The sequence below is a fragment of the Galeopterus variegatus genome, unplaced genomic scaffold, assembly GCF_000696425.1.
Source record: "Galeopterus variegatus unplaced genomic scaffold, G_variegatus-3.0.2 Scaffold6935, whole genome shotgun sequence".
Lineage (NCBI taxonomy): Eukaryota > Metazoa > Chordata > Mammalia > Dermoptera > Cynocephalidae > Galeopterus > Galeopterus variegatus.
Genome location: NW_007733046.1, coordinates 75,613 through 83,261, shown reverse-complemented (window position 1 = coordinate 83,261; position 7,649 = coordinate 75,613). Strand labels below are relative to the sequence as shown.

Sequence of the window (7,649 nt, the reverse complement as noted above, 5' to 3'; positions counted from 1 at the left end):
CCATACCTTTCATCATATAACCAAATCTACTCAAAATGGATTAAAGACTTAAATATACATCCTGAAATTACAGAACTCCAAAGTGTAGAAGCGAATGTGAAAAAAAAAGCTTCCAAGTTCATATATCATTCTTTAAAATACTCACTCAGGAATGGTGCTTCTGTTCTTTCCTTTCCTCCTCCCCCCTTCCTCCTGCTCTTCATTCTTCTTTCTGTGCAGAATGGTGAGTGAAGTGCAATTAACCTCCTGTTGAGATTATTTGGAATAAATAACTCAAGACAGAACAGTCCCATTGTCATTAACTAGGTGTCTAACATACAAAACAAATTTCCTGGATTCAGATATTTGCAGAAGTGTGTGTGTGTGTGTGTGTGTGTGTGTGTGTTTATGCACATTAATGCTTATGCTCCTAGGTATTGGAGAAAAGGAAAGGTGCTACTACTACTACAGACTGCAAGAATCCATTTTTTCTGGCACCATCAATAAAATCACATACTAGCAAATTGTAGAAAAAGAATATCCTTTCCATCCATAAACTAAGTCTCTCCAAAGTAAAAATGTAATTGCTAAGATTTAACATGTTTCAAGTTTGCTTTCAAGATCGTTAAGCTACTGGAACCTCTTATAAAGCAATTACAGATATCTACAGTATGAGCAACTCTATATAAATGAGATTTTTCTTCTACTTGAAAATTTTAGGACCATTAAATCCTTATAATAATACACAGAAATAGGACAGTTAAGAAGATAAATTGTATCTTTTTGGTATAATCCCAAATGTATGTCTAACTATTAAGAAGATTGCTGAAGTCACCCATATTTAAAAAAACAAAACAAAACAGAAAAAACTTCCAGTACGCTAATAAAAATCGATAGACACTTCCTAACTTGACTTGATTATCTCATGTAGGAGAGCAACAAATGAACAAACCATAAACCACAGTCACACAGAAATAACGAAAAAACAAATTCTGATATCATATTTGCATATGCATACCTATATTATGATGTATAGTGAAACATAAAATTGTGAGTTAATAGTTCTGTATATTTCATCTTTTGGGAAGAGTTACATTTATATCCTTATTTGATCTTAAAAATTACATATCTGAAAGTTAAGGTTGAGTCTTCTTATTGAAATTACAGCCAACCCACTTCTGTGTATTTTGTTATGTTTAAAAACTGACAATTTTCTTTAATGTATACACTGTGTGATGTAATTTGTTGAAAGTTCTTTTCAGAATCTTTGGATTTAGAATGAATCTTACCTTCACAGAGTAAAGCAAAGCTCTTCTGTCTCAAGCCTGTGAAGTAAAAAATGGATGAGCTCAGAGAAAAATTATATTCTTATTATACTTGGGCACCTCAGGGCTAAAGTTGACTGAAACAGAAAAGAATGTCTTTGGTCTGGTGAAAGTAATAAATATTTAATTATGTCGAAGGAAAGCAGAAGTAGTAAACATATTACACTGACAGTCGGGATTCTGTCAGAAGATCGTCAACTACTGTGTTACTCAACAGTGACATGGAATCAGGAACTGAATGACAATAGGAGAAAGGGATATAATTTAACAAGAAACATCTTTAAAGCTATAATTAAGCCTAATGACAAGGATAAGCAAAGATATTCTGCTGAGAAACAGGGGATGTGTGTTCCCGTTCCAACTTTATCTTCCTTTGGAATATTTAAGTAAACTAATTGTTCTCTCTGAAATAAGTTAGATATTTATTTGTATTTCACACAAAAAAACTTAAATTGATAGAGTATTCTGCTAAAACTCTGCTGATAATCAACTGTTTTACATTTAAGTTGTGTAGCACAGTTGTTAAACTGGTGAAATACTTAAACTGAAAGAAAGAATGAAGGTAACATTTACTGGAATCAAGCATCTTGTACTGAAAAAACTGAGAGTGTGCCTAAGACATTGAATGTGATATTAAAATGTTGCTGAGACTATGACTATCACTACTATCAAAGGAGTATTCTATTTTCATCACAATAAACCATAGAGACTGGCATGAGTGTGCCTAAGACATTGAATGTGATATTAAAATGTTGCTGAGACTACGACTATCACTACTATCAAAGGAGTATTCTATTTTCATCACAATAAACCATAGAGACTGGCATCATCCTTAATTTATAGAAATGGACATGGAAGTTAGTGACAATGAATGCATATCATTGTTTCATTCATTAACTTAGAGGTTGTGTATTTGTTGTACCTGAAGCTTTCCCTCATTTTACTTGCTAAATGAAATAAGCACTAGTCTGTTTCCAGAGCATATTTAGAATGTTTCTTTCTTATGCCTCGAATGAGAAGATTTTTTAAAAATATGCATTTTTATGTTATTTTTAGTGATACTGTAGAAGTGTTGAAGGCTATGAGTTTCTCTTGAGCACAGTGAATTAAGCGGCATTACCCATTCAAATACACAAACTTACAAAAAGAAAGCAATAAGAAGAAAAATAGAAAGAAATAATAATGAGGATGATAACAAAAATTAATTTGCTTTTAATGTCATCAAAGAGCTGATTCTCAGGGGAAAAGAAATAAAATGTTTATGAAAATGAGAGAAACTACAAACATGCAAAATTAGAAATATCACAGCAGAAACAGGCCAAACTTATTATGTATACATTAAATATGTACAGCTTCTTAATATGTCAATCATACGTTAATAAAGTGGTTTATTTAAAAAAGGAGAAATAGACACAGAAGAAAGAGAATCATTAGAAGTCCCAAGAAAGTAATCTGCCAAATTTTATGATAGCATTGTTTGTTTGCTTGAAAATAAATGAATAATTTACTAAGGAATCATTCACCATAATTTGTCAAAAGAGATAGAAGCCTAAAATGAATTACTAGAAAGTACATAATTAATCTGAATATGGCAGGGTAAAGGAAAAATTGAACAAATAATAAACAGCTCAGGTAGAAATCAAATAGCAGGATGATTACATAAGCACAACATATCACTAGTCCCATTAATGTGAAAATTCTAAGCTCCAAGTAAAAGGCCAAAATTATGACTGAAAAATAGAGGAATAAGCAAGTGCAGCTGTCAAAAAGAAACGTTTTAAATATAAGGACAAAGATAGGTTAGAAGTATGGGAGTTTAATATTATATATGTATACCCACATATATAATTTTGTATAAATTAATATTTCATATTAACTTTATATTAATTTTATATTTCATTTTTATATTATACATATGTATGAAAACTTCTACCATAAGAGTCAGTGTTGTCCTAGAAATGTTTCACAACTGGCCCTTGGGCCAGAACAAGGGGGTGGGTAGGGAACCAACAACATCCCACATTAACGTAGACACTCCAGTTCTTAACAAAATAATAGTAAATTAAATTGAGCAATACAGGGCTTATTAGTTGGGCAAGTTTGGTTTAATGTTCATAAAATAATCAACATACTTCACCATCTGTTTGGAACAAAGACAAAATGTATGACAATCTAAATACATCAAGAAAAAGCATTTGAAGAAATTCATCACTCATTCGTGGTTACACATGCACACACATAAAACAAAACCCTTAGCAAACTGAAAATAGGGAGTTTACAACCTAATAAAGGGCTTCTATGAATAAAAATGTATAACAATTATTAATACTTAGTGCTGAAAGCCTGAACATGTTATCTGTAATATCAGTGATAAGGCAAGGACGTTTGCTCTCACTACTTTTCTTCTCCATTGTACTTGAGGGCATAGACAGAGAAATAAGGAAAGAAAATAATTACTGGCTAAAATATTTAAAAGAAAAAAAAATTTCTTCATTTACATATGACATAAAATATGTGTAGAAATTTGAAGACTCTGAAAGTTATAAATAAATTATCTGGGTCACATTATTTAAAGTTAATATACAAAAAATCCATTGTATTTCTGTACACTAGCAATAAATAAATGAAAATCAGTTAAAATTACCACATCTTGACCAACACAAAATGCTTAGGTTCAATTTAACAAAATATGTTCAAGACCACTTCACTGAAATCTATAAAATGTTGCTGAGAGCTATTTAATAAGATATAAATAAATGGAAAAATATTTCAATTTTATGGAATGAAAAAAATCATCTTGTCAAGATGTTAATTCTACCAAAATTGATCTATGGATTCAACAGATTTCATTCAAATTCCAACAGGTAGTTTTGTCAAAATTAGTGTGGTGATTCATGCAAAGCACCTCAAATATACAAACAATATTTAAAACAAGGAACAAAGGCAGAGGACTTCTAATAGCTGACTTTAAAACATACTAACGGCCAAGCAGGAACCTGCATCCAGCAACAGAATACTTTGCTCCTCCCTCAAAGTGAATGAAGACCAGAAATCATACGCTAATGCCCAAGGAAAGCAGGATATTCTCCAGCATTTCTCCCAGATTGTTAAGGTGCTGACTGAAGATGAGATGGGGCACCTGGAGACAGGAGATGGCGTTGCCCGGCTCAGGGAGGTCCTGGAGTACACTGCCATTGGAGGCAACTACTAGCAGGGTTTGACAGTGCTGGTACCATTGTATGAGCTGGTGGAGCCAAGGAAACAGGATGCTGATAGTCTCCAGTGGGCCCTGACTGTGGGCTAGTGTGTGGAACTGCTGCAAGCTTTCTTCCTGGTGTTCGATGACATCACGGATTCATCCCTCACCTGCCAGAGGAAGATCTGCTGGTATCAGAAGCCAGGCATAGATCTGAATGCCATCAATGATGCTTTAGTTATGGAAGTATGTTATCTACTGCCTGCTGAAGTTCTACTGTCAGGAGCAACCCTATTACCTAAAGCCGATTGAGCTCTTCCTGCAGAGTTCCTATCAGACTGAGATTGGGCAGACCCTAGACCACATCACAGCCCTCCAGGGCAATGTGGATCTTAAGAGATTCACTGAAAAGAGGTACAAAGCTATTGTCAAGTACAAGATATCTTCCTACTCCTTCTACCTTCCTGTAGCTGCTGTCATGTATATGACAGGCATTGATGAGGAGAAGGAACATGTCATTTCCAAGAAGATCCTGCTGGCGATGGGAGAGTTCTTTCAGATTCAGGATGATTTCCTTGACCTCTTTGGGGATCCCAGTGTGACTGGCATGATTGGTACTGACATCCAGGAGAACAAATGCAGTTGGCTGGTGGTTCAGTGTCTGCAAGGGGCCACTGTGGAACAGTGCCAGATCCTGCAGGAGAGTTACAGGCAGAAGGAGGACGAGAAGGTGGCCCGAGTAAAGGCCGTATATGAGGAGCTGGATCTGCTGGCTGTGTTCTTGCAATATGAGGAAGACAGTTACAACCACTTGTGGGGCTCATTGAGCAGTACGCTGTGCCCCTGACCCTGGCATCTTCCTGGAGCTAGTGCAGAAGTTTTGCAAGTGGGAAAAGTGACCTAGAACTGCAAGGGCAGGGAGAGGATGTGCTCAAGAAATTATTGTGTAATCTTAAAAAAAAAAAAAAAAACATACTATAAAGCTACATTAATCAAGTGAATGTTATAGTTGTGTTAGGATAGACCTATAATCAATGTATTAGAATAGAGAGCAAAGAAATAGTCAGTCATATATTGTTAATTAATTTTGAAGAAGGCACCTGTGTTAGTCAGTGAAGAAAGAGTATTTTTTAACAAATAGTGCTGGATGAGCTGGCTATTCATGTAAAAAATGAACTTTGATTCTTACCCTTACTTTTTACTCTTATACATGTAAAAAATGAACCTTGACACTGTACTAACTTTGACTCTTACCTCAGAACATACACAAAAATTGACTCTAACTTAATCATAAACCTAAACCACAAAGCTAAAACTACATAAATTTTAGAAGGTAATTTTAGAGAAGGGCTGGCTGTTAGCACAGTTGGTTAGAGCACAGCCTTAAAAAAGAATGAATTTCTGCCGTTTGCAGCAATATGGATGAGACTGGAGAAATTTATGTTAGTGAAATAAGCCAGGCAAGGAAAGAGAAATACCACATATTCGCACTCATAACTGGGTTCTACGAAGGAAGGAAAGGAACAAAATGAAGGAAGGGAGGGAGGGAAAGAGGAAGGAAGGAAGGAAGGAAGGAAGGAAGGAAGGAAGGAAGGAAGGAAGGAAGGAAGGAAGGAAGGAAGGAAGGAAGGAAGGAAGAAAGGAAGAGGACGGTAGGAAGGAAGGACCACAACAATACGCTGAACTTTCAGAAAGAAAGAACATACCTTAGGATACTAGAGATGGGAGGTGGAGACAGGGCTTGGGGAGTGATTGATCCGTAAAGGACATAAAGAAAAATCACTGTTTGTAATAATGAATATGTTAATATAAATAAATTTAAAAGAATAAAATAAAAGTAAAAAATAATTTTAGAAGGAATATGTCTGTAAATTTGAGGTAGGTAAGGTTTTCTTAGGAGGACAATAAAACACAAGAAATATAAATGAAAAAATAGATAAATTGGATTTCATTGAAATAAAATATTTTTGTTGTTCAAAAGACACCATTTACAAAATAAAAAGGCCGGTAACAGACCAGAATAAAATATTTCTTAAAAAGGCTTTGTGTCTTAACTACATAAAGAAATCTTGCAACTTAATAAATAGAAGAAAACAATTCTTAAAAATGAGGTAAATACTTGAACAAAAACTTTAAGAAGACATGTATATGACCAATAAGCACATAAAAAGATGTTTGCCATCAATAGTCAGCAGAGAAATGCAAATTGAAACCACAGTGAGATGGCACTACACATCAACCAGATCCGCTAAAATTTAAAAGTCTGGTAATAACAAATTTTAACTTGGTTGTGAAGCAATGGGAATCCTTACACATTGCTGACAGGAATTTAAAATGTTATATCCACCTTGGAAAACTGTTAAGTGATTTCTTATAAAGTCACCAATGCACTTATTATTTGGCCTCAAATTTTCTCTTTGGTATCTATCTAGGAAACTTAAAAACATGTAACCACAGACAGATGTATACAAGAATGCCTGTAGAAACTTCATTCATAATGGACAAGGATTGGAAACAACCCAAATGTCCATTAACATATGAATGAATAAAGAATTGTGGAATATTCATACAATGCAAAGCATTACAGTACTAAAATGACAAACTACTAATACACATAAAAACACAGACACAGCTCAAAAACATACTGGAAAATATGAAGCCATGTACAAAAAGACTGAAAACTGTGTGTTTCCAGATTTTTTTTGAAAATCATTAGTTATCAAAATTAATTTATTGCAACAGAACACACATCAGTGATAATCTGAGTCCAGAATTGGGGGGAATTGACTACAGAGGGATGTGGGGAAACATATTGGGGTAATGTACTGGAAAATATGAAGCCATGTACAAAAAGACTGAAAACTGTGTGTTTCCAGATTTTTTTGGAAATTCATTAGTTATCAAAATTAATTTATTGCAACAGAACACACATCAGTGATAGTCTGAGTCCAGAATTGGGGGGAATTGACTACAGAGGGATGTGGGGAAACATATTGGGGTAATGTAAATATTCTATTTCTTTATTGTGATGATGGTTACAAAATCATATAAGTTTGCCTAAACTAAAAAACTAAAATGGGTTCATTGTCTTGTATGTAATTTTAAATTAAACAGGTGTTTAAAAATTGATAATGCGTGTGGAGCAATGG

At 34.2% G+C, this 7,649-nt stretch overlaps 1 pseudogene; it reads left to right on the top strand.

The window, feature by feature from the left end:
• The first annotated feature begins 4,296 nt into the window (after window positions 1-4,296).
• Window positions 4,297-5,399, top strand: LOC103606902 (annotated as a pseudogene).
• Window positions 5,400-7,649: the final 2,250 nt, after the last annotated feature.